The sequence below is a fragment of the Ixodes scapularis genome, unplaced genomic scaffold (assembly GCF_016920785.2).
Source record: "Ixodes scapularis isolate PalLabHiFi unplaced genomic scaffold, ASM1692078v2 PGA_scaffold4__175_contigs__length_147842914, whole genome shotgun sequence".
NCBI classification, from domain to species: domain Eukaryota; kingdom Metazoa; phylum Arthropoda; class Arachnida; order Ixodida; family Ixodidae; genus Ixodes; species Ixodes scapularis.
This window is the reverse complement of record NW_024609879.1, coordinates 51,227,232-51,253,814: the sequence shown is the minus strand read 5'-3', so window position 1 is coordinate 51,253,814 and position 26,583 is coordinate 51,227,232.

Below are 26,583 nucleotides of genomic sequence, written 5' to 3'. Positions count from 1 at the left end.
CATAAAATAGTTTTAGACGTTTAGCTCTTTTCTTTAAAAATGTCAAAAACGCTTCGTCAGTTAATTGTTGACAAAATTTGACAATTAAATAGTGGCTATCTACTTGGGTTACATCGATACTTTTTATGTCTATGGAGATCCCAAATCACGCTCTTTATATATATTATCAAATCACTCAGCTGTTTCGAATTTCATTTCCGGTAAGTTTACGTTAATGTTATGCGAAAACCAAAAAGTACTAGTTTTGAAATCGCTTTTCTCAAGAAACCCTTTTTTTTTTGCTCTTTTTGTTAAAATGTAGATATGATAGTTGTCTACTTAAAAAGCAAGTCGAGAAAGTGTTATTTTGTTTGTATGTTCCATATGTAAGCCTCAATATCGGAAAAAGACGTCTTCTTTTTGCATGACCTAAGCCAGGCATAGCGACCCGTGCGTTTCTATGAATTGCGAAAAAAGTTTTCTTAAATTTTTTTCTGCGTTTTGTAATAAATTATAAACGCATTTTGTGGTATTGAATAGCTATTTATGTTTTGATAAGAGCGGGAAACCACGAGAAACATATCTAATCAAATCAGCAGGCCGAGTCGACCTTCAATATCGAAGAGGCACAGACGTTGTATTGTTTCGATTTATAAAAATTTCACTGTAAACTAGAATGACTAGCTGTGTCATATTACTAAGACATAGAAAGTCACCACATCATTGATATCTTATATACAATTCGTTCCGAAACCAAACCCTATGGTTTGTGCACCGGACATCGCACAGGTCACCAGGGAATGACCTTTCACTTCCGCAATGCACAAAGGTAAAGACACAAAAATGGTGAAAAATAGACGGAGAGATTGTCACGGAGAGGGGTAGCGAATAAAAATAAACGAATAACAATTAAATTACCCAACTGCGATCTTAACGAAATTTACTTTGATATAATAAAATATTTAGGTTCGACCGGTGGCGAGGCGATAGGTCCACGCCTGTTCGGGAGTCAGACAAAGACGTCGACAACACGTAAAGGTAAAAGAAAAAATCAAAAATTTAATCAAGACGGAAAAACTCAGTGGCACACGCTATGAACAAAAACCAACTCCTCCTTGCGTTCCCTAAACGGGGCACAACCAAATGCGTGCGAACACGCTCTCTGCCGCACCGTCAGGCCGCTACGCCATGACGAAATAAACCCAACAGCTAAACAATGCTAGCAAACAGTTAGTAAGAAAACATAAAAAAAAGAAGAAAAACGTTGAGCAGAACCGCACCCGAGAAACAAAGATCAGCGGGGCGAAGAAACACAACGTAATAAAATAAAGAGACGTCTTAACTCATCGACGCCGAGTCCAGCCCCACGAGACTGAAGCCTGGCGGGATGACGGCGTCCAGATGATGCTGGAATCTATTCTTCACTCTGATCCGCACAGCGACGACGGCTGTGCGGAACGGTGTCTGTGCGGAACAAAGTGAATAGATTCGAGCAGCGATGCGCGAGAAGGTTGCTGTGACGTAACATGCCTCGAGCTTCATATCGGTAGAGGAGCTTTCGAGGTAGTTACTGCAATTACTTCAACCTTCTCTTTCCCCTTCCCATTTTCAAAAGAACACGTCAGCGGGCGCTAAATTTCACCTCGGGAGAAGACCACTGCTCAGAAACGGTTATAGTTGACAAGGAGGCTGACTTCGATCCACTTGTCTCCGGGCGAAATAAACACAAGTATGTATACAAACTCGTTTGCTTTTAATGTTAGTCGTCCGGTCTTTGCTGTTTCCAAAAGAGATAACCCTTTGTTGCTATCGGATCCCCGAGGAGAGAAATAAAGTACGGCCATTTCAAGGATAGGGCGCTCGAAGCTTGGGCAAATACGCGGTATCGTTTCAAGCGTGCACGGATGGCTGGTTTCAAAATTTCTCCACATTCTTGACGGAAGCAGCCCACTTTCCTGTGTGCGTCTACGGGATTGTTGTCCGGCGCCGGTTTTAGCGCGTACGCGGCGTAGTTTTGGCCGGCTGAACTGTTGTTGACCGTTGATATTATAAGGTTTTGCTGTCCTCATCCTCCTAGGAAACAGTTTCTTTGCTTTCCCTTCTGCAATACTCCGACGGACGGACTCCTGGGTGGCCGTCACTGTTCGCCGCGTCAACGACACATACGTACGATTTCGCTCCTCGTGACACAGGATGCGCTGCTCGCTTTACTGTCACGGGCCGTCCTATCTAACACAACGAGCGTCAAAGGTCGTTGCCATCTGCTGGTTCCGAAAGGGCGAGACGTTCTTATGGGCCAAGGAGGGCACCGAATCAATACCACGTCTTTCGATTTCTACACATTAAAAATTTACGACGCCTGCGTGTCTGTTAAAAAGTGTTGCTTTCCCTTTTGAACTCCTCCAGTGTAGCTTGCTGCCTATAATAAAAGTTAAGCGATCAGTAAATACGACAGGGTGGAAATACTTTATCTCATTTTTATGTGGGAACGTTGAAAAAAGGCAAAATATTTCCAATTTTGTGAAGACGCACAATTCACAAGTCTGTTTCGAGCCGTAAAAACAGGTTTTGTACGACATTGATGCTTAAATATAGTACATACAAACAAAATAACACTTTCTCCACTTGCTTTTCGATTAGACAACTATCATATCTACATTTCAACAGAAAATTAATTTTTTTTTTTAAATCGATTTTAATTTTTGCATTTTGTGGTTTTAGCATAACATTAATGTAAACGTACCGCAAAGGGATCGTATACAGCTTAGTGATTTTATAATATACATAAAGAACGTGTTTTGGGCTCTCCATAGACACAAAAAGTACCGTGGTTATTCAAGTAGATCGCCAGTATCTAGTTGTCAAAGTTCATCAACGATTAACGGAGGGGGCGTTTTGGAAAGCATTACAGAAAAAAAGCAAAGCGCCTAAAATTATTTTATGGCATTAGAGCCTTTTACCTGTGCTCACAGAGTGCTTGAAAAAAGTTAATATAATATAAAATCAAAATTCACGGCGGGAGATCGAGCGAGACATCCGACCTTCGACGCATGTAAAAAACACTGCTTACCGCCGAGGCCTCTTTTAAAATTCGTAAGCCGAAAACCAAAAATCCGGCGAACAAACGGTGTGTGTCTAGTGCGTTTTTAAAGACGACGCCATAACATATATTGTTCAGCGAAATTTAATATTTGACCCTTTTTGCCTGCACGATTTGAAATGAAATCACTCATATATATATATATATATATATATATATATATATATATATAATTACGGAGTGTTTTTTCTTCTGTTAGATTTGTTTAAGTTCTGAAAGCTACCCTTGTACGATTTGTGCAGGTGGGTTATACGGCCAGGCGGACATTACGTGGGTGGCTATTCTTTGCGATAAGTCGGCTCATTAATTGAAATTGGTAATTAACTTTTAATTCGTAAAAATAGATACATGGTTCCAATTAAAAACTTGTAGAGCATCATCAAAAACCACTAAAGCAACTATATTTGAAAGGCTATAACGCCGGGGCAGCATATTACGGCGTTCCGTAAAAACTCTCGATTTGGATCCGTTTTTATATTTCGGTTTCTTATCGGAGCGCATCTTTGCGCCCGCTGTCCTGCTCCCCGGTGGTCGCGGAGCGAAGCCACCCCCTCGCCTCCCTCATAGAACGGAGGGAAGTAGGGCGCACGTGTGTTGCGCGTCTCAGCCGCCTGGGAGCAGGACTACGGGCGCGTAGATGCGCTCTGATAAGAAACCGAAATCTAGAAACTCGTCCAAATGTAACGTTTTTACAGAACGTCGTAAAATGCTGCCCCGGCGTTATATCCTTCTAAGAATAGTTGATTTAGTGGTTCCGAATATGCTCTACAAGTTTCTAATTGAAACCATATGTAAATTTTTACCGATTAAAAAGTCATTAACGAATTTTAATTAATTAGCCGACTTATCACAAAGATTAGCCACCCACATAATGTCCGCCTGGCCGCATAACCCACCTCTACAAACCGCTTAAGTGGAACATTCACGTTTTTTTTTTTAATATCAAATAATGAAAAAGCACCCTATATATATATATATATATATATATATGGGTGATTTCATCTCAACTCAGGCACGGATTTAGGGTCGAATTTTTAATTTTGACGAAAAAAATATATGTTTTGGGGCAATTTCTATAATAAAAGAAGACGCAAACGGTTATTTCGTCGGATTTTTCGTTCTCAAGTTATGGACCGTTGAAGCGGTCAAGGTGGAAATTGATGTTTTTCCAGCCTATCGGAGGTGCCATATTTCACTCCATCCCTTTTCCCTACTTTTTACGCTACATCAATATAACTTTTTGGGAACACTCTAGACATAGGCTTTTTCATGCTAATTAAGCGTCTAGATCATAACATTCTTAATGATTTTTTTTTATTTGTCAAACCGCCTCTCTGTGACGATATTTGACAAAGTTCAGCAAGCTGTGCTGTGTGACCTAATCAACATATTTGTATGATCTTTATATCACCGTAAAGCACCAATTATGCTCTTTCTTTTGAGTATAATTTCCATATTTTGCCACAAGTATATAATGCGCTACATGTGCCTGAAAAACAAATATTTCGAAAAACTAGCAAGTTTGGAGTCGATTTTCTAAAAAAACCCACTTTTTATTTTTTTAATTTTTTATTCACAGTTAGTTAATATAGTAGTCTACCAGGAACTACCAACAGAAATTGTAATATATTGTTTGTATGGCCGCTATTAAGACTCGAATCTCGTGCTATGAGCGTTTTGAACGGGACTTCGCACAGGCGCTTTGCTGAGCAGAATTTTGGCCAATGTAAAGTTTTCTATTTAATGTTAGTACTTACCACAATATCTGAGCGTAAAAGCAAGTGAAGTAACAATATTTATCCTTACAATATTTATTTACTTGGCACTGGGGTGATTTGAAGGGTGTGTGAGCTTCGCCTTATGTATCGACGGAGAAGTACGTGACATATCTAAACTCACGGACAAACTTAAGTCACGAGGGAAAAGTCTAAGTAACCTGGCATGAATCACTGCAAGTAGAAATGAAACCTAAACGCATGACTAACGGATTTGAAGCGTTACACGCCACGAAATGATCGTCCTTACACGCCACGAAATGCTCGTTATTTTACGAAAGAGCCCGTATGTGCACAAAATAGACCGTACTTTCTAAGCGTCAGATACTAAATCGCACATATATGTATGCACTGCATATCTGTTTGACATAAGAAAATATGACAATTACATATAAAGTTCAAATTTTAAACTCAAGATGTGACACGTAACCAGAGAAGGGAAGTAATATTTCATGTGGTAGCCTAAACATGTTCATTTCATAAAATATATCGAAATGTGTTGACCATATGCCTCATATACTCCTAATTAACATAAAATACACTCAAAGTTAATACAAATATAAACTTTAAAACGAATTGAACACCGCCAAATTCCGTCTGGTTTACGGATAGACGACGCAGTACCTTTTCAATACTACACGGCGTTGCTCACACAAAAACAGTGATAAACACCTGGGATAGGGATAGTCATCTTTCGACGTAGCACATTTCGAGACAAGAGGTTGATGCGATTCTGAGCCAGTTTTCGCTTTGTCCAAATTGCAGTCAGTTCAGTGTCAAAGTCTATGGCGAATCGTCTGATCACACAGCGCGCACTCACAGGGGGAGAAGGATGAACGCACTGTTGAAACGGTCCGGCCTTTTCACGGTCCCACCATTTAGCTCTGTCTATTCTGGGGTTTGGTAAACTCTTTCTAGGACCACATCACCTCCCCCTTCCTACATTGCTTTGCTCCACACATGAGAAGATTGGATGCCTTTCGATGGGGTTACCTTCTCCCACACCTTCCTTTTAAGCTCCCGATAACGGGACAGCTGCTCTTGGTCGATAAAGAGAAGCGTTATCCCCTTGATTTTCTGGCCGAGAGCTTCAACGAATGTACGCGCGTTAGTTATGGAGCTCAGCTCAGTTGTTTTCAAGTTATGCAGGGACGCATGATGCTTCAGCACACCACCTACTCCATCGCTTTTGCCGTGCCCTGACGCCGAGTAGATCCACCTGCTGACAACAAACTTCTTCAGAAATTCGTGTAATTGGTGCCGATTTTTGAAATGGCTTGGAGCGCCGTCCGAAACATAGATTAGCTCCAAAAAAACGGGCAAGAGTTCCTCGAGCCTGTCTTCAGTTATTGTGAGCGCAAAGAGCGCGTGTGCAGAATCATGACAGGTATCGTCACTCACGACGCCGAAACTTAGTGTTCCCCTCGTGGTCGTCGCAACGCAGGTGAAGATTGTCAGCATCTTGGTTTTCCAGTGGTATCCCTGTGCTGCACGTTGGAGCACAATACCCCAGTTTTCGGGGAACTCAAAGTGGAGGACTACGACACGTGGCTTCACATTTGCTTTTTCAAGCCACATTGCTCTCTGTTGTGCGCGCTGAATATAATAGTGGAGTATGTATTTCTTCGTCCACTTGTTGAGTCCGTTAAGAAAAGCAGTGGCCTCCAAATGTTTTTTTCACCAACTCGCCACCAGATTCCCACAGTGCCAACTCCAGTTCATCTTCAGCGCTCATCCCTAGCATCTTGAGGGATATGTCCTTCCGGTTCGAACAGGCTTCACACCTCAGCAAGAAGCAGTTTTGGGAAGGATTTTCACAAAGAAAAATTTTCTGGACGTCTTCAAAGGTCATGGTCTTCCCCGCCGCATTTGACAGAGATGTCAAGCAGAGTATGAAGTTGGCGCAGCATACACACACACACTCTTCATGTACAGGGTGGTTCTTAACCCACTTGGGCCGAAGAGAATAAAATTTTGTCAAACACATTTTTGACTCAGGATTGGCCGCCTTGAATTCTTTGTAGGTTTCCCTAATAGATCTCGTCATAAATCGCTTCGTGACGAAGACTTCCTGACCATCAATAAAAAGCCTTACGACATCCTTCTTGTTCGGGCTTTGTCTTGAGCAGTCTTTCGCATCTGATGTGTAGTAAGTCAACGCAAGAGCGACATCGTTTTCGTTCAGAGCATGTCCTTGGTATGGGTCAGGTGACGCCCAGAGCCCCATTTTTTTTCAGCTTTCTTGATTGGTCCAAAGCATGCTTCGTCACTTCAGGAATTGCTTTCAAGATATCTTTCTTTTTGAGGTTAGATGGAAAGAGAGTTAAGAGGCGGTAGCGTTCTACCTGCGACGCGCTCTTGACGTAGGCTGCTCGTAAATTGCTGACCCAGTCGGAGCACGAGGAGCATGGATCTTATTTGTCTGTGCCCGTAGGTTCTTCGTACACGTCACTTAGTTTACGACCAATTTTCTTTTTGAAGTCCGCCGTTATCTCGGATTTTTTTCGCTTAACATAGCCGGTACGACTTCGTGGGGTCACGCTAGAAGGGAGCTTAAGTGGTGTCACACTTACTTCGGCAGCATCAATTGCTTCAGACACTCCTTGGACCAGGGCTTCCTCGTCAACGAATGATCTGTCGGCTGGTTTCAGGGATGACGACGATGAGCTTGATGACAACATTTCCTGTCCTGGCTTATGTTCTTCAATCTGATCCTAGAACATTGTGTAGCAGTTATTGCACAGAACGTCTCCAGGGCTTACGCGCTGGGCGTCCTCAGCCGGTAGAACTTGCTTAAGAAAACTTAGGTTTAGCTCCAAGACCTGACGAAAATGGCGTCCGCAAAACACTATTCTCTTGTGTCTCCTTGAATAGTCGGCGCACACTTTCCGGTCTGAACTGAATAATGTATTAGCCATGGCAGTAACGAACACTTCTGGCTTTCTGAAACCAGGAGCAGTTTTAAGTTCATCCAGCTCAGACAGCACAGAGGTAGAATGAGTACCAGCTTTCCGCCGTGGGTTAGGAATTCAAGTAAAGAGCCAGAAAGGGACCGAGAAGGCTATTATCAGTTAGAAGACGTGCGAAGATTCGGCTTCCTTTGGGCCCCCAATCTTCCCGTCGATTCATACTTAAACATTCGCTCTCCGCCTCGCGCGTAATCTGAGTGCCACGCAGCAGCGGCGTCTCTTTTAGTGCCCGCGGATTAGTGGCACGGTTGTGTTAAGGGGTGTCCAAACAGGACACTACAAAACACACGACTCTGACAAATCGTGAAAATTGAAGCGGGCGCGAAGTGGGCGCGTCCGCTTCAATTTTCACGATTTTTCGGAGTCGTGCGTTTTGTAGTGTCCTGTTTGGACACCGCTTGACTGGGGTGGCATCTGTAAAATTTCGAAGCCGAAAGCAAAAGGCCTCAGAGGACTTCTCTAACGATCTGCATTCCCCCGTATTGGGGGAAAAAGATGCGCTCGCACTTGTGAATACGGACTTCTAAGTAACTTTTTTTTGAGAGCACTACTCAAAATGTTTTTTTAATGTTTATGGTTGGATATTAGGTAACTGCTAGCGATAAATATAAAACCTTATATAGGCCAAAATTCTGCTCAGCACAGCGCCTGTGCGAGTCCCGTTCAAAACGCTCATAGCACGAGATTCGAGTCTTAATAGCGGCCATACAAACAATATATTACAATTTCTGTTAGTAGTTCCTGAGAGAATACTATATTAACTAACTGTGAATAAAAAATGAAAAAAATAAAAAGTGGGGTTTTTTAGAAAATCGACTCCAAACTTGCTAGTTTTTCCAAATATTCGTTTTTCAGGCACATGTAGCGCATTACATACTTGTGGCAAAATATTGAAATTATACTCAAAAGAAAGAACATAATTGGTGCTTTACGGTGATATAAAGATCATAAAAATATCCTGGTTAGGTCACACAGCACAGCTTGCTGAACTTCGTCAAATATCGTCACAGAGAGGCGGTTTGACAAATAAAAAAAAATCATTAAGAATGTTATGACCTAGACGCTTAATTAGCACGAAAAAGTCTATGTCTAGAGTGTTCCCAGAAAGGTATATTGATGTAGCGTAAAAAGTAGGGAAAAGGGATGGAGTGAAATATGGCACCTCCGATAGGCTGGAAAAACATCAATTTCCACCTTGACCGCTTGAAGGGTCCATAACTTGAGAACAAAAAATCCGACGAAATAACCGTTTGCGTCTTCTTTTATTATAGTAATTGCCCCAAAACATATATTTTTTTCGTCAAAATTAAAAATTCGACCCTAAATCCGTGCTGAGTTGAGATGAAATCACCCATATATATATATATGGGTAGTTTCATTTCAAATCACGCAGGCTAAAAACGTGTAATTTTTAATTTTCACAAAAAACATGTGTTTTAGGGGGCATTGTTCAAATGAAGGAGGGCGGAAGCCGCATGTTTCCCAGATTTTTTGTTCTCGAGTTACGAAGCGTAGAAGCCGCAGTGGCAGAAACTAGTGTTTTTGCCTGCCGTCGCAGGTCGCGTGTATGACACCTTCTGCTGGCGCTAGTGTTTTTTCTACACCCTTTTAACTTTTTTACCCATTTAATAGGTATTATAAACATACCTTGACGTATTGAAATATGTTTAGGAATTTGATTGTTTTCTAAAAAAATGTCAAACTGGTCACACCGGTCGCTTTTTGGTCAACTTTGACAGGTCATTTCTTTGTCTGCACTTAAGGTAATTTTTTTTTATGTGGCTCTACAGAAAGCTCAAAGCAAACCTATTATAGATATACTAATATCATTATGATCTGCTGACTAGCCGCTTCGCTACCTTCACGTATACGTTGTAAGAAATAATAAGTGTTGAACGTTTAAGGTCGATTTTGTCAAAAACCGCATTTTTGTAATTTTTTTTTTTAAATTCTTTTAGATATTTTAGTCGACTACAGGAAAAAACATATAGAAATGTAATATCTTGGTTGCATGTCCTCTATTTGAGCCGCAATCGCATGAATTGTGTGAACATTTGTTATTTTTCACAACGTTTACGTGAAGGTAGTGGAGCGGCTACTCAGCAGATCATAATGATATTACTATATCTATACTAGGCATGCTTAGGGCTTTCTATGAAGCTAAAGAAATAAAATGTACCTTAAGTACAGACAAAGGACCTGTCAAATTTGACCAAAAATGAACCTGTGACGAGTTTGACATTTTTTTTTTAGAAAACAATAAAATTATCAGAAATATTTGAATACCTCAAGGTATCTTTACAGTACTTATTCAATTAGGGGGAGGGGAAGTTAAAAGGGTGTAGAAAAAACACTAGCGCCAGCAGAGGCTGCCAAACACGCGACCTGCGACGACAGGCAAAAACGCTAGTTTCTGCCACTGCGGCTTCTACGCTTCGTAACTCGAGAACGAAAAATCTGGGGAACATGCGGGTTGCGCCCTCCTTCATTTGAGATATGCTCCCAAAACGTGTATTTTTTCGTGAAAACTAAAAAATTTGACCCTTTTAGCTTGCCCGATTTGAGGTGAAACCACCCATATACATACAGGGTGTTTCAGAACTATATATATATATATATATATATATATATATCTAGAGAGAGAGAGAGAGATATGAACGAATATGTGCAGATGAATGAACGGTACTTTATCCAATGAATCAAAGAATCAAAGTTTCCAGGAACCCGCCGAAAGCCAAAAATTGGCGGAGCCAGGATTGGAACTCTGGGCCTCCCAATGTCCGGTCGGGTGTGCTAACCACTACACCACTCCACCTTGGCTTTCTGGCGTTTCCTACCTGTCTTATTATTGCACAAGAAACAAAATGTATCCAATCGGAGGTGTTCTGGAAACACACGCCGCCGCGTGGAACGCGGTACGACGCTTAGTGTCACGTGGTACGTGCTCGTTTGTGCTCCAGAAATCCTCCCACTGTTTGTCTCGCCCCGTGTACATGTAGTATTCTTTGTTTATGAGCTTTAGAGACACGGTATCATCATGATCTGCGAGAATCAAGAGCCACGTTATTGAGTATACAACACGGGCACTTCAACACCATCGTACGTGGTCTCCGAGGACGATATGAACGAATATGTGCAAATGAATGAACCGTACTTCATCCAATGAATCAAAGAATCAAAGTTTCCAGGAACCCGCCAAAAGCCAAAAATTGGCGCAGCCAGGATTTGAACTCTGGGCCTCCCAATGTCCGGTCGGGTGTGCTAACCACTACACCACTCCACCTTGGCTTTCTGGCGTTTCCTACCTGTCTTATTAATGCACAAGAAACGAAATGTATCCAATCGGAGGTGTTCTGGAAACACACGCCGCCGCGTGGAACGCGGTACGACGCTTAGTGTCACGTGGTACGTGCTCGTTTGTGCTCCAGAAATCCTCCCACTGTTTGTCTCGCCCCGTGTACATGTAGTATTTTTTGTTTATGAGCTTTAGAGACACGGTATCATCATCATCTGCGAGAATCAAGAGCCACGTTATTGAGTATACAACACGGGCACTTCAACACCATCGTACGTGGTCTCCGAGGAGGATATGAACGAATATGTGCAGACGAATGAACCGTACTTCATCCAATGAATCAAAGAATCAAAGTTTCCAGGAATCGCCGAAAGCCAAAAATTGGCGGAGCCAGGATTTGAACTCTGGGCCTCCCAATGTCCGGTCGGGTGTGCTAACCACTACACCACTCCACCTTGGCTTTCTGGCGTTTCCTACCTGTCTTATTAATGCACAAGAAACGAAATGTATCCAATCGGAGGTGTTCTGGAAACACACGCCGCCGCGTGGAACGCGGTACGACGCTTAGTGTCACGTGGTACGTGCTCGTTTGTGCTCCAGAAATCCTCCCACTGGTTGTCTCGCCCCGTGTACATGTAGTATTCTTTGTTTATGAGCTTTAGAGACACGGTATCATCATCATCTGCGAGAATCAAGAGCCACGTTATTGAGTATACAACACGGGCACTTCAACACCATCGTACGTGGTCTCCGAGGAGGATATGAACGAATATGTGCAGATGAATGAACCGTACTTCATCCAATGAATCAAAGAATCAAAGTTTCCAGGAACCCGCCGAAAGCCAAAAATTGGCGGAGCCAGGATTTGAACTCTGGGCCTCCCAATGTCCGGTCGGGTGTGCTAACCACTACACCACTGCACTTTTTTTTTATTTATTTCCGGTTAATAAATCTTCAACTTAAGACAAAATGAAAAAGCACACAGTCATTCACATACGTACATTTTGTTCAAGAGCGAATCAGCACTTAGCGGCGGTTGCCAGCACATTAAAATCTTTTTAAACATACCAACTCATCTAGTATTGGCAACCATTCAGGGGGTTCAGGGACTGCACGGTATACCTCGCGAATATATGCCATACTTTCAATGAAATTTTCTCTTACAGTTTTGGTATTAACATCAGCATTATTAACACTCATTCTTGTCCTCCAGAGACTGTGGAGGCCGAGGAGCATGAACATATCGTAAGGGACTCCCCTCTCGTTTTCCAGGGGCAAAAAGCGGATGCCGTGCGCAGTTATAGGTAGATCTTTTTTCAGTGTGCGCTGAAGAATGTCCCAATGAAACACGGCGTCCCAACACTCAATAAATGCGTGCTCTATGGTCTCGGTTTTTTTTGCAGAGGATACAATTCACTGACCACGGTACAAATATACCTTTCTGTTCTAGCCACGTCTTTAGAGGGAGTACGCCGCAGTGCAATTTAAAGAAAAAAGATTTTACTGAAGATTTGATTGGCATTTTCTTTACCCTTTTAAGCACATCTAGCCCTGGACGTTCACAGTATAATGACCTATAGAGAGGTATTGGCAACAGTACATCTGTTAAATCTTTATACACACGTTTTCGGGTAACTGAACTAAGATACTCTAAGGAAAAGCGCACCTTGAGTATTCTGAAAGAAAGCACAACTTCACGCAAATAACCTTGTACACTGGATCGCATTTGACTACTAGATGACACCACAAACTCAGGAAGTGCATACTGCAGTCGCACTTGTATAACAGTACGCAAAAATGAATCTTTCTGATCACGTAAAAACATGAACCTAGACACAATTTGTCTTAGAAACAAATGGACAATCCTAGACCACAATTACCAACAGATCGGAACAAATTGGTACGAGCAGAACGCTCCCAGCTCGAATTCCAGATGAAAACAGCAAAACCTCTGTGCAGTCTTTGCACGTTGAGGCGCGGCATACACAGCACTTGCAAAAAATACCAAATTTTCGCAGTTAAGAATAAATTACAAACGCTAGCGCGTTCAAACATGGAGAAGTCCCTACCCCTCCAGCTCTCCGCTTTAGTCTTAACCTTCTCTGTCTCTTCACTCCATAGTTGCTTGCTATCGCGGTAGTGCTGGAGTGGCACCCCGAGGTACTTCGCAGGTAAATTTGTCCACTGAACATTCACAAAGTTACCGGGTGCGGTAGCCCAATTACCGTGCCAGAGACCTACGCTTTTGCCCCAGTTGATAGCACTACCCGTTTTTTTACAGAAGGAGGAAACCGTGCTGATTACCTCACAAACGCTGTCTTGGTCTACACAAAAAACAGCAACGTCGTCTGCATAAGAAAGCACTTTTACTTCGCAAGAGTGTAACCTAAAACCATGTATACTATCATTGTTAATCATTTTAAACAAAATGGTTCCAAGTAAATTGCAAACAGCAAGGGAGACAGTGGACATCGCTGTCTTACAGAAGATCGAACCTGCACACTTTCACTGACGTTCTTATTTACAATGATGGACATCGAACAGTTTGCGTACACCATTTTTAAACCGTCTAATATCACAGACCCTACGTTAGCATGCTCCAAATTAAGAAAAAGAACCTCATGCGACACACGATCGAATGCTTTCTCCAGGTCTAGCTGCAACATAGCAACTCGTCTGTCAGAGGCATCACAATATTCTAGAATGCTCCTTACTATATGTATGTTAGTTAAAATGGTGCGGCCTTTAATACCGCAGGTCTGATGCGGTCCCACAAGGTGTTTTATAACATTTTGAAAACGTCTAGCCAGGACTTTTGTGTAAATTTTGTAGTCGACATTAGTCAGACTTATTGGCCTATAAGAGGAAACAGACAATAGTTTTACAGGGTCATCGACCTTAGGAATGAGGACAACATGGCTTTTCAAAAAGGATGGCGGTAACTTATTTATGCAATACGCTTTTGTGACTACCTCGTACAAAGCGTCCGCTGCCTCCTTCTTAAATGTTTTATAAAATTCGGCACTGAGACCATCCGGCCCGGGCGTTTTTCCGGCAGTTAATTCGTCTATGGCATCTTCAAGCTCGCGGAAGCTGATCGGCGATTCTAAACTTTCTCGAACATCCTCTTCAAGCGTGGGCATAAGCGACAAAAACTCGTTGTCAAAACTGTTATCCCTTGGTAGGCTGTGACCCATCAAATCGTTAAAATATTCAACGAACTCTCGCTCAATCGTTTTCTTATCGCGAGTTATCGTATTTCCGTAGCGAATTTCTTTTATTTCGTTTCGCTGCGCATACCTTTTGTCGTCGCTCAGTGCTCGCTTCGAAGGTCTTTCGCCCAACCATAGCCTCTGTGACCGCGCACGTACAATAGCCCCTCTGTATCTTTCACAGTCGATCACTTCAAGTTGGTTCTTGATATCCCTTATCTCTTGTACAAACTCACCCGATTTCGCGCTTTCTTCGTTAGAAAAGAAATTCAATTGGCGTCGTAGCTCTTTTTCCTTCTTCTGTTTTTGATAGTTAAGGCTGGTGCTCCTTTCAATTGCGTTAATTTTTACCTCTTCTTTGAGAAGTTCCCACCTAGAACCCCACATTGTCCTCTCGTCTTCGAAAAATTTCCTAAATAAATCATCTACGTTAGATTTAATAAACGCCATCCTTCATGAGGCTAATGTTCATTTTCCAAAGCGACCATTCCCATGTTGCCTTTTTTAATTTTTTACCGAGGGTTAACATAACTAACGCATGATCGCTGAAAGAAACAGGTTGAACGGAGTAGTTGTCGCACAGCGGGACAAGACTAAGCGAAACGTAAGCCCTGTCCAGTGGAGCTTGACTAAGGCCCTGAAAGTGCGTGAAATGAACGCTACTTTTGGCGGTGACGTTTGCGACGTCCTCTAACGCATTTTCAGCGACAACGTCATTGAAATAAAGAGCACTTGAGTCGCGAACCCGGGTTGCATTAGCACGGTCCTCTGGTGCGCAGACGCAATTGAAATCTCCGAGAAAAATAACAACTCTTTCACTCATAAGGAACTCACTCAGTCCCTCAAAAGTTTGTCTACGTTCACGCTCGTTAGTCGGAGCATAAACACAAATAACGCGCCAGTCTATACCTGAAAAAGAAAAATCGCAGAACACAAAACGGCCAGACGCACACGAAGCCATGGCCGTCTCAACGACGCCTAGAGACCGGCGGAAAAACAAACAGCAACCGCCGGAAGTTCCAACAGCGTGTGAGACACAAACATTGAAAAGAGTTCGAAACGGTTGCACCATGCGGTCCGTCTGCTCTAGGCTTTCGATCTTCGTTTCCTGCACGGCCACGATGTCTATCTCGTTCTCGGCTAATAGTCGGTTAAGTTGATATTGCCGGCGTCTCGCCGCAAGCCCACGGACGTTGATCGTGGCGACACGTAAAGGAGCTTCTAACGACACCGCCATTCAGAGGGAGAGGGACCCCATGGTGCTTACCTCGGGTCGTGCGTCCATCTGTTCCGCCAAGCGCGATGTTGGCTACTGCACTTTGCTTGCACAGACTCCGAGGCCTCCGTCAAACTCCGGCGCATGCTATCACGGGGGTGGCTTGGCTGTCTCCTTGTCGTCCACAGTTGCATTCGCATTGACTGCGGACCGCCGCATCCAGAGAGGGCCCGCCTTTGACGGAGGCTCTTCCTGCTCCGAATCCTTGGGACCTGCGACGTTTTCCTCCCGCGTCCTTTTCGCCGTTTCCTCTGCGTCGTTCATGGGGACGTCGACTGCCGGCTGCCCGTTGACTTCATTGGAGTTGACGCTCTCCACATCGGACGGTGTAGGCGCTTCCGTCACCACCATCTCCTGCTGCCCAGCGTGCTCCGTCTCGCCAGCACTTGGCGACGCATCACACGTGTTCGTCTCCGCCACGTTCTCGGCCGCGGGGAGATCGTTCGCTACAGGGCTTCTTTTGTCTGTAGAACCCGCGGCAGCGTCCTTGGCGTCGTCTTCGTCCATAAGGTGCTCGGATTTCTCCAGGCCCCCCACAGGCGCAGCAGCCGCCGCATACGTTCGGACGCAGTGAGCGCCCTCGTGGCCGAAACGACGGCAGATGTTGCATCGTGGGACGCGACACTCCTTGCGGATGTGCCCCGTCTGCTGGCTCCGAAGACAAAGCGGAGCTCTTCCAGGCACGACGACGAGAGCTAGCTCTCCGCCCACCCGCAACTGGTGCGGGATGTCGTCGCAGGTGATGCCCGCCTTCAGCCAAAGTACTGCCGTGCGCGTCATGGTGCCGACGCTCTGGCAGCCGTCGACACGCCACTTTTCTCTGGCCACTTCGATGACCTTGCCGTACGGCGCCAGGGCCTCTCTAACATCACCGTCGGCGACGCTAAAGAGCAGCCAATGAAGTTTGACGCGAACGTCCTGGTGGCTGGGGTCGATAACGATGCATCGGCGACCTTTAACTGCCAGCTCCGGCGTTGCCAGCATTTTCTTTTTGCCTTCGTCGTTCTTAAACGTTACTGCCCACATGTGATTCACCTGGTAAGCCCCGAGGGCCAAGACCTCGGGAAGCAAAGCCAGACGAATCAACGCGTCGCGAAAGTCCTCGACGCGGTGCGGCCGCCGCTTCACGTCCGCATGAAGAAAAACGTTGTTTAAGATTACTGACCCTGTTGGCAAAGGAGGCAGGATGACGTTGTAGTCCTGGGTGTTGTCTTCAGCCATGTTACCGCGGCCGGCGAGGGCCGCTGAAACCGCTCCACGGGTGCTCATGATGCCACGTTCGCTCGCCTCGGCGTTCGAAAATGGAATCTCTACACCACTCCACCTTGGCATTCTGGCGTTTCCTACCTGTCTTATTAATGCACAAGAAACGAAATGTATCCAATCGGAAGTGTTCTGAAACACACGCCGCCGCGTGGAACGCGGTACGACGCTTAGTGTCACGTGGTACGTGCTCGTTTGTGCTCCAGAAATCCTCCCACTGTTTGTCTCGCCCCGTGTACATGTAGTATTCTTTGTTTATGAGCTTTAGAGACACGGTATCATCATCATCTGCGAGAATCAAGATCCACGTTATTGAGTATACAACACGGGCACTTCAACACCATCGTACGTGGTCTCCGAGGAGGATATGAACGAATATGTGCAGATGAATGAACCGTACTTCATCCAATAAATCAAAGAATCAGTTTTCAGGAACACGCCGAAAGCCAAAAATTGGCGGAGCCAGGATTTGAACTCTGGGCCTCCCAATGTCCGGTCGGGTGTGCTAACCACTACACCACTCCACCTTGGCTTTCTGGCGTTTCCTACCTGTCCTATTAATGCACAAGAAACGAAATGTATCCAATCGGAGGTGTTCTGGAAACACACGCCGCCGCGTGGAATGCGGCACGACGCTTAGTGTCACGTGGTACGTGCTCGTTTGTGCTCCAGAAATCCTCCCACTGTTTGTCTCGCCCCGTGTGCATGTAGTATTCTTTGTTTATGAGCTTTAGAGACACGGTATCATCATCATCTGCGAGAATCAAGAGCCACGTTATTCAGTATACAACACGGGCATTTCAACACCATCGTACGTGGTCTCCGAGGAGGATATGGACGAATATGTGCAGATGAATGAACCGTACTTCATCCAATGAATCAAAGAATCAAAGTTTTCAGGAACCCGCCGAAAGCCAAAAATTGGCGGAGCCAGGATTTGAACTCTGGGCCTCCAAATGTCCGGTCGGGTGTGCTAACCACTACACCACTCCACCTTGGCTTTCTGGCGTTTCGTACCTGCCTTATTAATGCACAAGAAACGAAATGTATCCAATCGGAGGTGTTCTGGAAACACACGCCGCCGCGTGGAACGCGATACGACGCTTAGTGTCACGTGGTACGTGCTCGTTTGTGCTCCAGAAATCCTCCCACTGTTTGTCTCGCCCCGTGTACATGTAGTATTCTTTGTTTATGAGCTTTAGAGACACGGTATCATCACCATCTGCGAGAATCAAGAGCCACGTTATTGAGTATACAACACGGGCACTTCAACACCGTCGTACGTGGTCTCCGAGGAGGATATGAACGAATATGTGCAGATGAATGAACCGTACTTCATCCAATGAATCAAAGAATCAAAGTTTCCAGGAACCCGCCGAAAGCCAAAAATCGGCGGAGCCAGGATTTAAACTCTGGGCCTCCAAATGTCCTCTCGGGTGTGCTAACCACTCCACCACTCCACCTTGGCTTTCTGGCCTTTCCTACCTGTCTTATTAATGCACACGAAACGAAATGTATCCTATCGGAGGTGTTCTGGAAACACACGCCGCCGCGTGGAACGCGGTACGACGCTTAGTGTCACGTGGTACGTGCTCGTTTGTGCTCCAGAAATCCTCCCACTGTTTGTCTCGCCCTGTGTACATGTAGTATTCTTTGTTTATGAGCTTTAGAGACACGGTATCATCATCATCTGCGAGAATTAAGAGCCACGTTATTGAGTATACAACACGGGCACTTCAACACCATCGTACGTGGTCTCCGAGGAGGATATGAACGAATATGTGCAGATGAATGAACCGTACTTCATCCAATGAATCAAAGAATCAAAGTTTCCAGGAAACCGCCGAAAGCCAAAAATTGGCGGTGCCAGGATTTGAACTCTGGGCCTCCCAATGTCCGGTCGGGTGTGCTAACCACTACACCACTCCACCTTGGCTTTCTGGCGTTTCCGACCTGTCTTATTAATGCCCAAGGAACGAAATGTATCCAATCGGAGGTGTTCTGGAAACACACGCCGCCGCGTGGAACGCGGTACGACGCTTAGTGTCACGCGGTACGTGCTCGTTTGTGCTCCAGAAATCCGCCCACTGTTTGTCTCGCCCCGTGTACATGCAGTATTCTTTGTTTATGAGCTTTAGAGACACGGTATCATCATCATCTGCGAGAATCAAGAGCCATGTTATTGAGTATACAACACGGGCACTTCAACACCATCGTACGTGGTCTCCGAGGAGGATATGAACGAATATGTGGAGATTAATGAACCGTACTTCATCCAATGAATCAAAGAATCAAAGTTTCCAGGAACCCACCGAAAGCCAAAAATTGGCGGAGCCAGGATTTGAACTCTGGGCCTCCCAATGTCCGGTCGGGTGTGCTAACCACTACACCACTCCACCTTGGCTTTCTGGCGTTTCCTACCTGTCTTATTAATGCACAAGAAACGAAATGTATCCAATCGGAGGTGTTCTGGAAACACACGCCGCCGCGTGGAACGCGGTACGACGCTTAGTGTCACGTGGTACGTGCTCGTTTGTGCTCCAGAAATCCTCCCACTGTTTGTCTCGCCCCGTGTACATGTAGTATTCTTTGTTTATGAGCTTTAGAGACACGGTATCATCATCATCTGCGAGAATCAAGAGCCACGTTATTGAGTATACACACGGGCATTTCAACACCATCGTACGTGGTCTCTGAGGAGCATATGAACGAATATGTGCAGATGAATGAACCGTACTTCATCCAATGAATCAAAGAATCAAAGTTTCCTGGAACCCGCCGAAAGCCAAAAATCGGCGGAGCCAGGATTTAAACTCTGGGCCTCCAAATGTCCTCTCGGGTGTGCTAACCACTACACCACTCCACCTTGGCTTTCTGGCGTTTCCTACCTGTCTTATTAATGCACAAGAAACGAAATGTATCCTATCGGAGGTGTTCTGGAAACACACGCCGCCGCGTGGAACGCGGTACAACGCTTAGTGTCACGTGGTACGTGCTCGTTTGTGCTCCAGAAATCCTCCCACTGTTTGTCTCGCCCTGTGTACATGTAGTATTCTTTGTTTATGAGCTTTAGAGACACGGTATCATCATCATCTGCGAGAATCAAGAGCCACGTTATTGAGTATACACACGGGCATTTCAACACCATCGTACGTGGTCTCTGAGGAGGATATGAACGAATATGTGGAGATTAATGAACCGTACTTCATCCAATGAATCAAAGAATCAAAGTTTCCAGGAACCCACCGAAAGCCAAAAATTGGCGGAGCCAGGATTTGAACTCTGGGCCTCCCAATGTCCGGTCGGGTGTGCTAACCACTACACCACTCCACCTTGGCTTTCTGGCGTTTCCTACCTGTCTTATTAATGCACAAGAAACGAAATGTATCCTATCGGAGGTGTTCTGGAAACACACGCCGCCGCGTGGAACGCGGTACGACGCTTAGTGTCACGTGGTACGTGCTCGTTTGTGCTCCAGAAATCCTCCCACTGTTTGTCTCGCCCTGTGTACATGTAGTATTCTTTGTTTATGAGCTTTAGAGACACGGTATCATCATCATCTGCGAGAATTAAGAGCCACGTTATTCAGTATACAACACGGGCACTTCAACACCATCGTACGTGGTCTCCGAGGAGGATATGAACGTATATGTGCAGATGAATGAACCGTACTTCATCCAATGAATCAAAGAATCAAAGTTTCCAGGAACCCGCCGAAAGCCAAAAATTGGCGGTGCCAGGATTTGAACTCTGGGCCTCCCAATGTCCGGTCGGGTGTGCTAACCACTACACCACTCCACCTTGGCTTTCTGGCGTTTCCTACCTGTCTTATTAATGCCCAAGGAACGAAATGTATCCAATCGGAGGTGTTCTGGAAACACACGCCGCCGCGTGGAACGAGGTACGACGCTTAGTGTCACGCGGTACGTGCTCGTTTGTGCTCCAGAAATCCTCCCACTGTTTGTCTCGCCCCGTGTACATGTAGTATTCTTTGTTTATGAGCTTTAGAGACACGGTATCATCATCATCTGCGAGAATCAAGAGCCATGTTATTGAGTATACAACACGGGCACTTCAACACCATCGTACGTGGTCTCCGAGGAGGATATGAACGAATATGTGGAGATAAATGAACCGTACTTCATCCAATGAATCAAAGAATCAAAGTTTCCAGGAACCCGTCGAAAGCCAAAAATTGGCGGAGCCAGGATTTAAACTCTGGGCCTCCCAATGTCCGGTCGGGTGTGCTAACCACTACACCACTCCACCTTGGCTTTCTGGCGTTTCCTACCTGTCTTATTAATGCACAAGAAACGAAATGTATCCAATCGGAGGTGTTCTGGAAACACACGCCGCCGCGTGGAACGCGGTACGACGCTTAGTGTCACGTGGTACGTGCTCGTTTGTGCTCCAGAAATCCTCCCACTGTTTGTCTCGCCCCGTGTACATGTAGTATTCTTTTTTTATGAGCTTTAGAGACACGGTATCATCATCATCTGCGAGAATCAAGAGCCACGCTATTGAGTATACAACACGGGCTTTCGGAGGGTTCCTGGAAACTTTGATTCTTTGATTCATTGGATGAAGTACGGTTCATTCATCTGCACATATTCGTTCATATCCTCCTCGGAGACCACGTACGATGGTGTTGAAGTGCCCGTGTTGTATATATATAGACATATATATATATATATATATATATATATATATATATGTATATATAAATACAGGGTGTTTCAGAGAACTCAGAGCAAATCGTTCCTGTGAAAACTAATTATCGCAACGAATAAAGGCTTATGTCGTGTTGGTCCTGAGCCAGGGGCCCATTTAAGAAAATTAGTAAAGTCCAGGATAATTAACATGTGTTATTATTTTTGCGTAATAAACTTTTTTAATAATGTGTTTAAGGGCATGGTTTCAATTAGAAAAGTGCTCAGCTTCATGAAAAAACACTAAATCAACAAATCGCAGAACGATAGAAGGCACGCGAAGCATTTTACGGCTTTCTGAAAAACCACACAAATTCGACGGGTTTTTAAGTTTCGGATTGCTATCGGAGCGCATCTCGGGCCCTGCGGCACCGCGCCTCGTGGAGAGAAAGTGCAATCAACCTCTGCTGCGCCGTCATCGCGCGACGCAGCAGAGGCTGTTTGCACTATCTCTCCACGGGGCGCGGTGCCGCCCGTGTGGAGATGCGCTCCGATACTAAACCTAAGCTTAAAAACCCGGCGAATTTGTGCGGTTTTTCAGAAAGACGTAAAATGATGCGCGTGCCTTCTATCTTTCTGCAATTTGTTGATTTACTGTTTTTCGACGTTTCTGAGCAATTTTCTAATAGAAACCACGCCCTTAAACAAAATATTAAAAAATAATTAAGCAAAAATAATTAACAACTTTTATTATCAGGGACTTTAATAATTTTTCTAAATGGGCCCTTGGCCCGGGACCAAAACGACGCAAGCCTTTTTTGTTGCGATGAGTAGTTTTCCTAGGAGCGATTTTGCCTGAGTTCTCTTGAACACCCTGTATATATATATACGATCGGTTTCAGCCTGCATGCATGCTATCGGGTCAAAAAGAATATACACTCCCTCAGAACCACCGCAACCAAGCGCGTCCTCGACTGATCGAATATTGTCGTTTCATATAAGAGCCGCCACATAATATAATTTCTGGAAGTACCAGACTATACCCTGTCAACGTGCTGTGATGGTACAAAGCACATTTGATTGTCCATCGCCTGATGGTGCGTCATGAACTTTTGGCGGACTGTCAAACGCTGGTGATAGTCCACCAAGGAGGTCTGATGGACTATTAGATGCCATTAGAGTGCCTGACGGATCATTAAAAGGCGTTTGATGGTCCATCAGGGAAGTCTGGTGGACCATCGGGCGCCACTGGAGCTCCTGACGGACCATCAAGAGGCTTTTGATGGTCCATCAGACGACATCAAGGAAGTGTGGTGGATCATCAAAATTCCTTTGGTGGCCTATTTGGAGGGTCTGATGGACCATCAGGTGCCATCAAGGAGGTCTGGTGGGCGATCGGGGAAGTTTGATGGGCCATCAGAGAAGTTTGATAGGCCATCACATCAGAATTGTTTGATGGACCATCACAGAAGTTTGATGGTCCATCAAATTTTCTTGATAGGCTTCTCGATTGAGAGACCTCTAAAGTGAAGTAGAGGTTTTGGGGGCGTTGCCCTGTGGTTCATTCATTATGGCGGGCTAAGTGCTCAGAGTGTTGAAGCCAGTCCATATCCTCGTGGTCCTTGCCATGGAAGGTCGTCGGGATTTTTCGGGCGACGGGCGGGTGGACGACGGGTGTAGCGGTCTCGGTCTGCGCCGACTGGCTGTTCATCGTCCGTGTTGTTGACAGCTTGGCCTTGGCAGCACCGTGAAAAAATCGGCGCGCAGAACATTTAAATCTCGATGAGACGACAAGGTTCTCGAAATAACGAGAATGCTAAATTCAAAGAATAAATAAAACAAGCGTCCGCTCACAGTGATCGACCCTGGGCTTCCGCGCGAAGGCCAAGCCCGGTAATCATTTGTCCACGCTCGCACTTGCCCGGCGACGCGCATGGCAATATCATATCAGTGAATACCAATAAAACTGAACTAATGAGCTTTCTGGATTCCAATAAAGGTGTCACACTAACACCAAGCAAATATCTTCACTTCCACGAACATGAACCAAATTGCAGTTGTAGGACATTGTAATAGGAACCGACCGTTTAATATTCAGAAGCTTTGTTTGACTGCCATGTCACTTGGAAGTAAGAGTAACAATGCATTACAGAAAAACTGCGAGCAGTGCCCGCTTATCTTTAAAAACGAAGATATACATGTGGTGCGAATTCGAAATAGACTATTTTTGTATCAATAAAATAATCAATTGTGCGGAATGGAATTACTCTATATGAGAATTGTTCAGGGGATTGATATAATTATAAAACACAATGTGAATAAAACTTCTTGAGGCTCATTTTGCGACGGCTGAGAACTTGAGAAAAAAATCAATATTATTGCGCCAGATAATCTTTCATTTAATCGATTTTGTAAGTAGATTACACGCGCGACTACTATAGAAAGAATTTCAAATTTGCAGCTCAAGAAAAAGAGACATTTCCGACCTACAGTAAAATTTATGATTTCTCAAATATTTACTAATTACGGTCTGAAAGAAAGACGCGTCACTACATACCCTCCTCATTTAATACTTCACCTGAGTCCAACTTATCATCCAGAACATTGGTGAAAAAAAGCGTACGTGAATAGGTTCATATGTTAGCTCAGTAACCATTATGTTTCTTTCATAGCCATTTTGTTATATTATTATTTTTTTTGCTAATACCTTTCTGTATACAGTATTGTATAACTATGCACGGGTATTTGTTGTCTGCCTGGTCCCACATGAAATTATTTTTGCTTTCGTGTGCCAGCACTTCCTTACGCGTATGTTTGTGTAAAATATCTTTATTATTATAACTATTAAAATAATAACTACTGCTTTTATTAAATGCGTCCGTTAACACTGACATCTCTCTCGACACGCCGCTGTTACCGCTCATTCACACTGGAGGCGGATCCGCGTTCGCAAAGCTGTTGCGAACGCGGTTGTATAAAGATCCAGTACGATTGCACGCGCACTTGACGTCATCGAGTGCGCGTGCAATTACACTGGATCTTTATACAACCGCGTTCGCAACCGCTCTGCGAACGCAGGTTCGTTTTTTGTGTGAATGAGCGGTTTGTGTGAATTCTGGATACGGGGAGGAAGTCCCGCTGGCTTAACGGATCACTGTTGTCACACCTTTCTCTCCCCCTATTGAAAATAATTCTAAAGGGACCATCAGCCTTGCAGGATTATGGGACCTCACGGGCCTTCAAAACCCCAGAAAAACCCTACAGAAAAAGAGCCTTCAGAGATACCCTATAGAAAAACCATTTAGCCCCACAGCCCTTCAACCCGTCATATCCTTTAGCCCGTCAACCCTTTAGACCCTTAAACATTATTGGAAATTTATTGCATACACCTAGTTTTACATGCATAATATAACTCACAAAAGGCAATAAAAGGCAACGTTTGTTCAAACCCGGCGCAGAGAGCTGTAGGCGAAAGAGATCATATCAAATAGGAACAGCTGACTTCTTTATCAGAAAAAAAATATCTTTGAAAATGCTTACAATGCCACTGGGTATATTCCTGATGTAGGGTAGTTCAGCGAGTAAACCGAGCAGGTGCACCTCACGGACACATGCACAGTCTCAGTAAGCTCGTTTAGCAAACCCACGAACTCACAAGCAGCACCCGCCACCATTGAGAAAACCTGAGCACGGTCACGGTTTTGTCCATGCTGACGTCGCGCCGGTGTCTTTGGGGTATTTTCCGCTCGCTGGATGCTTCTGAAGCCGGACGAACGAAGAGCCGCAAGGAACAAGGCGGGACAGCGGCCGTCATCCACCGGCTCAGGACCCACAGTGCCATAATCGCGGTGCGCACACACAACATGCGGTGGGACGCAGACCCCGACTGCCAGGCTTTGGCAGCGAGTGAGCCGACATCGGCCACCGTTTCCTTGAATGCGCTGAGCACGATGGCGCTCGAGCGGTGCTGAAGGTGGCCCACGCCGAACTGTAGTTCACCTGCGCAACAAAGGAAGAAACTGCACGGATCAAAACAGACCAAGGGGCAAGCCCACAAAGCCACGCTCACCTTCCTGTAGGAAATTGGTCTGCTCCAGACAACCGCGGCGGCTCGTGGGCTAACCGCCCACGAGCGGAGAGAAAACGGCTATTCGCGACTCCAGCGACATATAGGGGGCGCCACCACCAAACAAACATGGCGGCTGAGTCCAGGTCCCGTCGGCTCGGCCGGGCCGGCTGAACAGGTGGCGCTTTCAATTTAACAGATTTTCGTTTGTTTAATGACCAGTTTTATAGGTATTCGAACTGAGACGGTTAAGTGTAGCCGGTGCACATAAACATGCAAAGCATAGTTTTGTTTTCCCGCTGTTTTTGTTCTTTTCATGTCGAACTTTCGTTTCGGAGATTTCGTTCAAAACCGAAACTATGGGCTCCGGAGAGACGGTAACGTACTAATCAGTTTTGATCAGCTAAAAAAAGCGGCGATGATTACAGAATTGTTCCGCCGAGAGTAATTTTCAGCTAACTCGCATGCCTCGATTATGCGACTTATCTGTCCGCGAAATCGAGTGTTTGTGAGTATCAGTGTTCAAGAAAGAGCTCCAATCGTCTGCTCGGTCAACAACACAGGCTGCAGAAAAAGTACGAAAATTAAGCAAGTGCTTCTTGAGCCAAGGACTCTGCTAACCCGCCGGCGCCCCACTAAGCAGCTGATACTTGTATTTCAATTCTGGTTTTAGTAGCAATAGAGAAGTCATCTTGACGAGCGGGTTATGTATTATATTACGTACTATGGGTGCCACTAATGCGATATTAATATGTTCTTCGGGTTGAAATATGAGCTTAGTTAACTAGTTATTAAGTGAACTGCTGAATAAAAGTATATAATTGGTCTCAAATCCGAACCAATTAAGCATATTTCTAAACTAATATCCACTCCGCTAGCACATATATGCAACATGTCATTATTAGTAGGTCGTTTCCCAGACCGAATGAAAGTAGCGCGAGTTTGTGTTATACATAAGGGTGGTGCACAAAACGTTTTCAATAATTACAGGCCAATTTC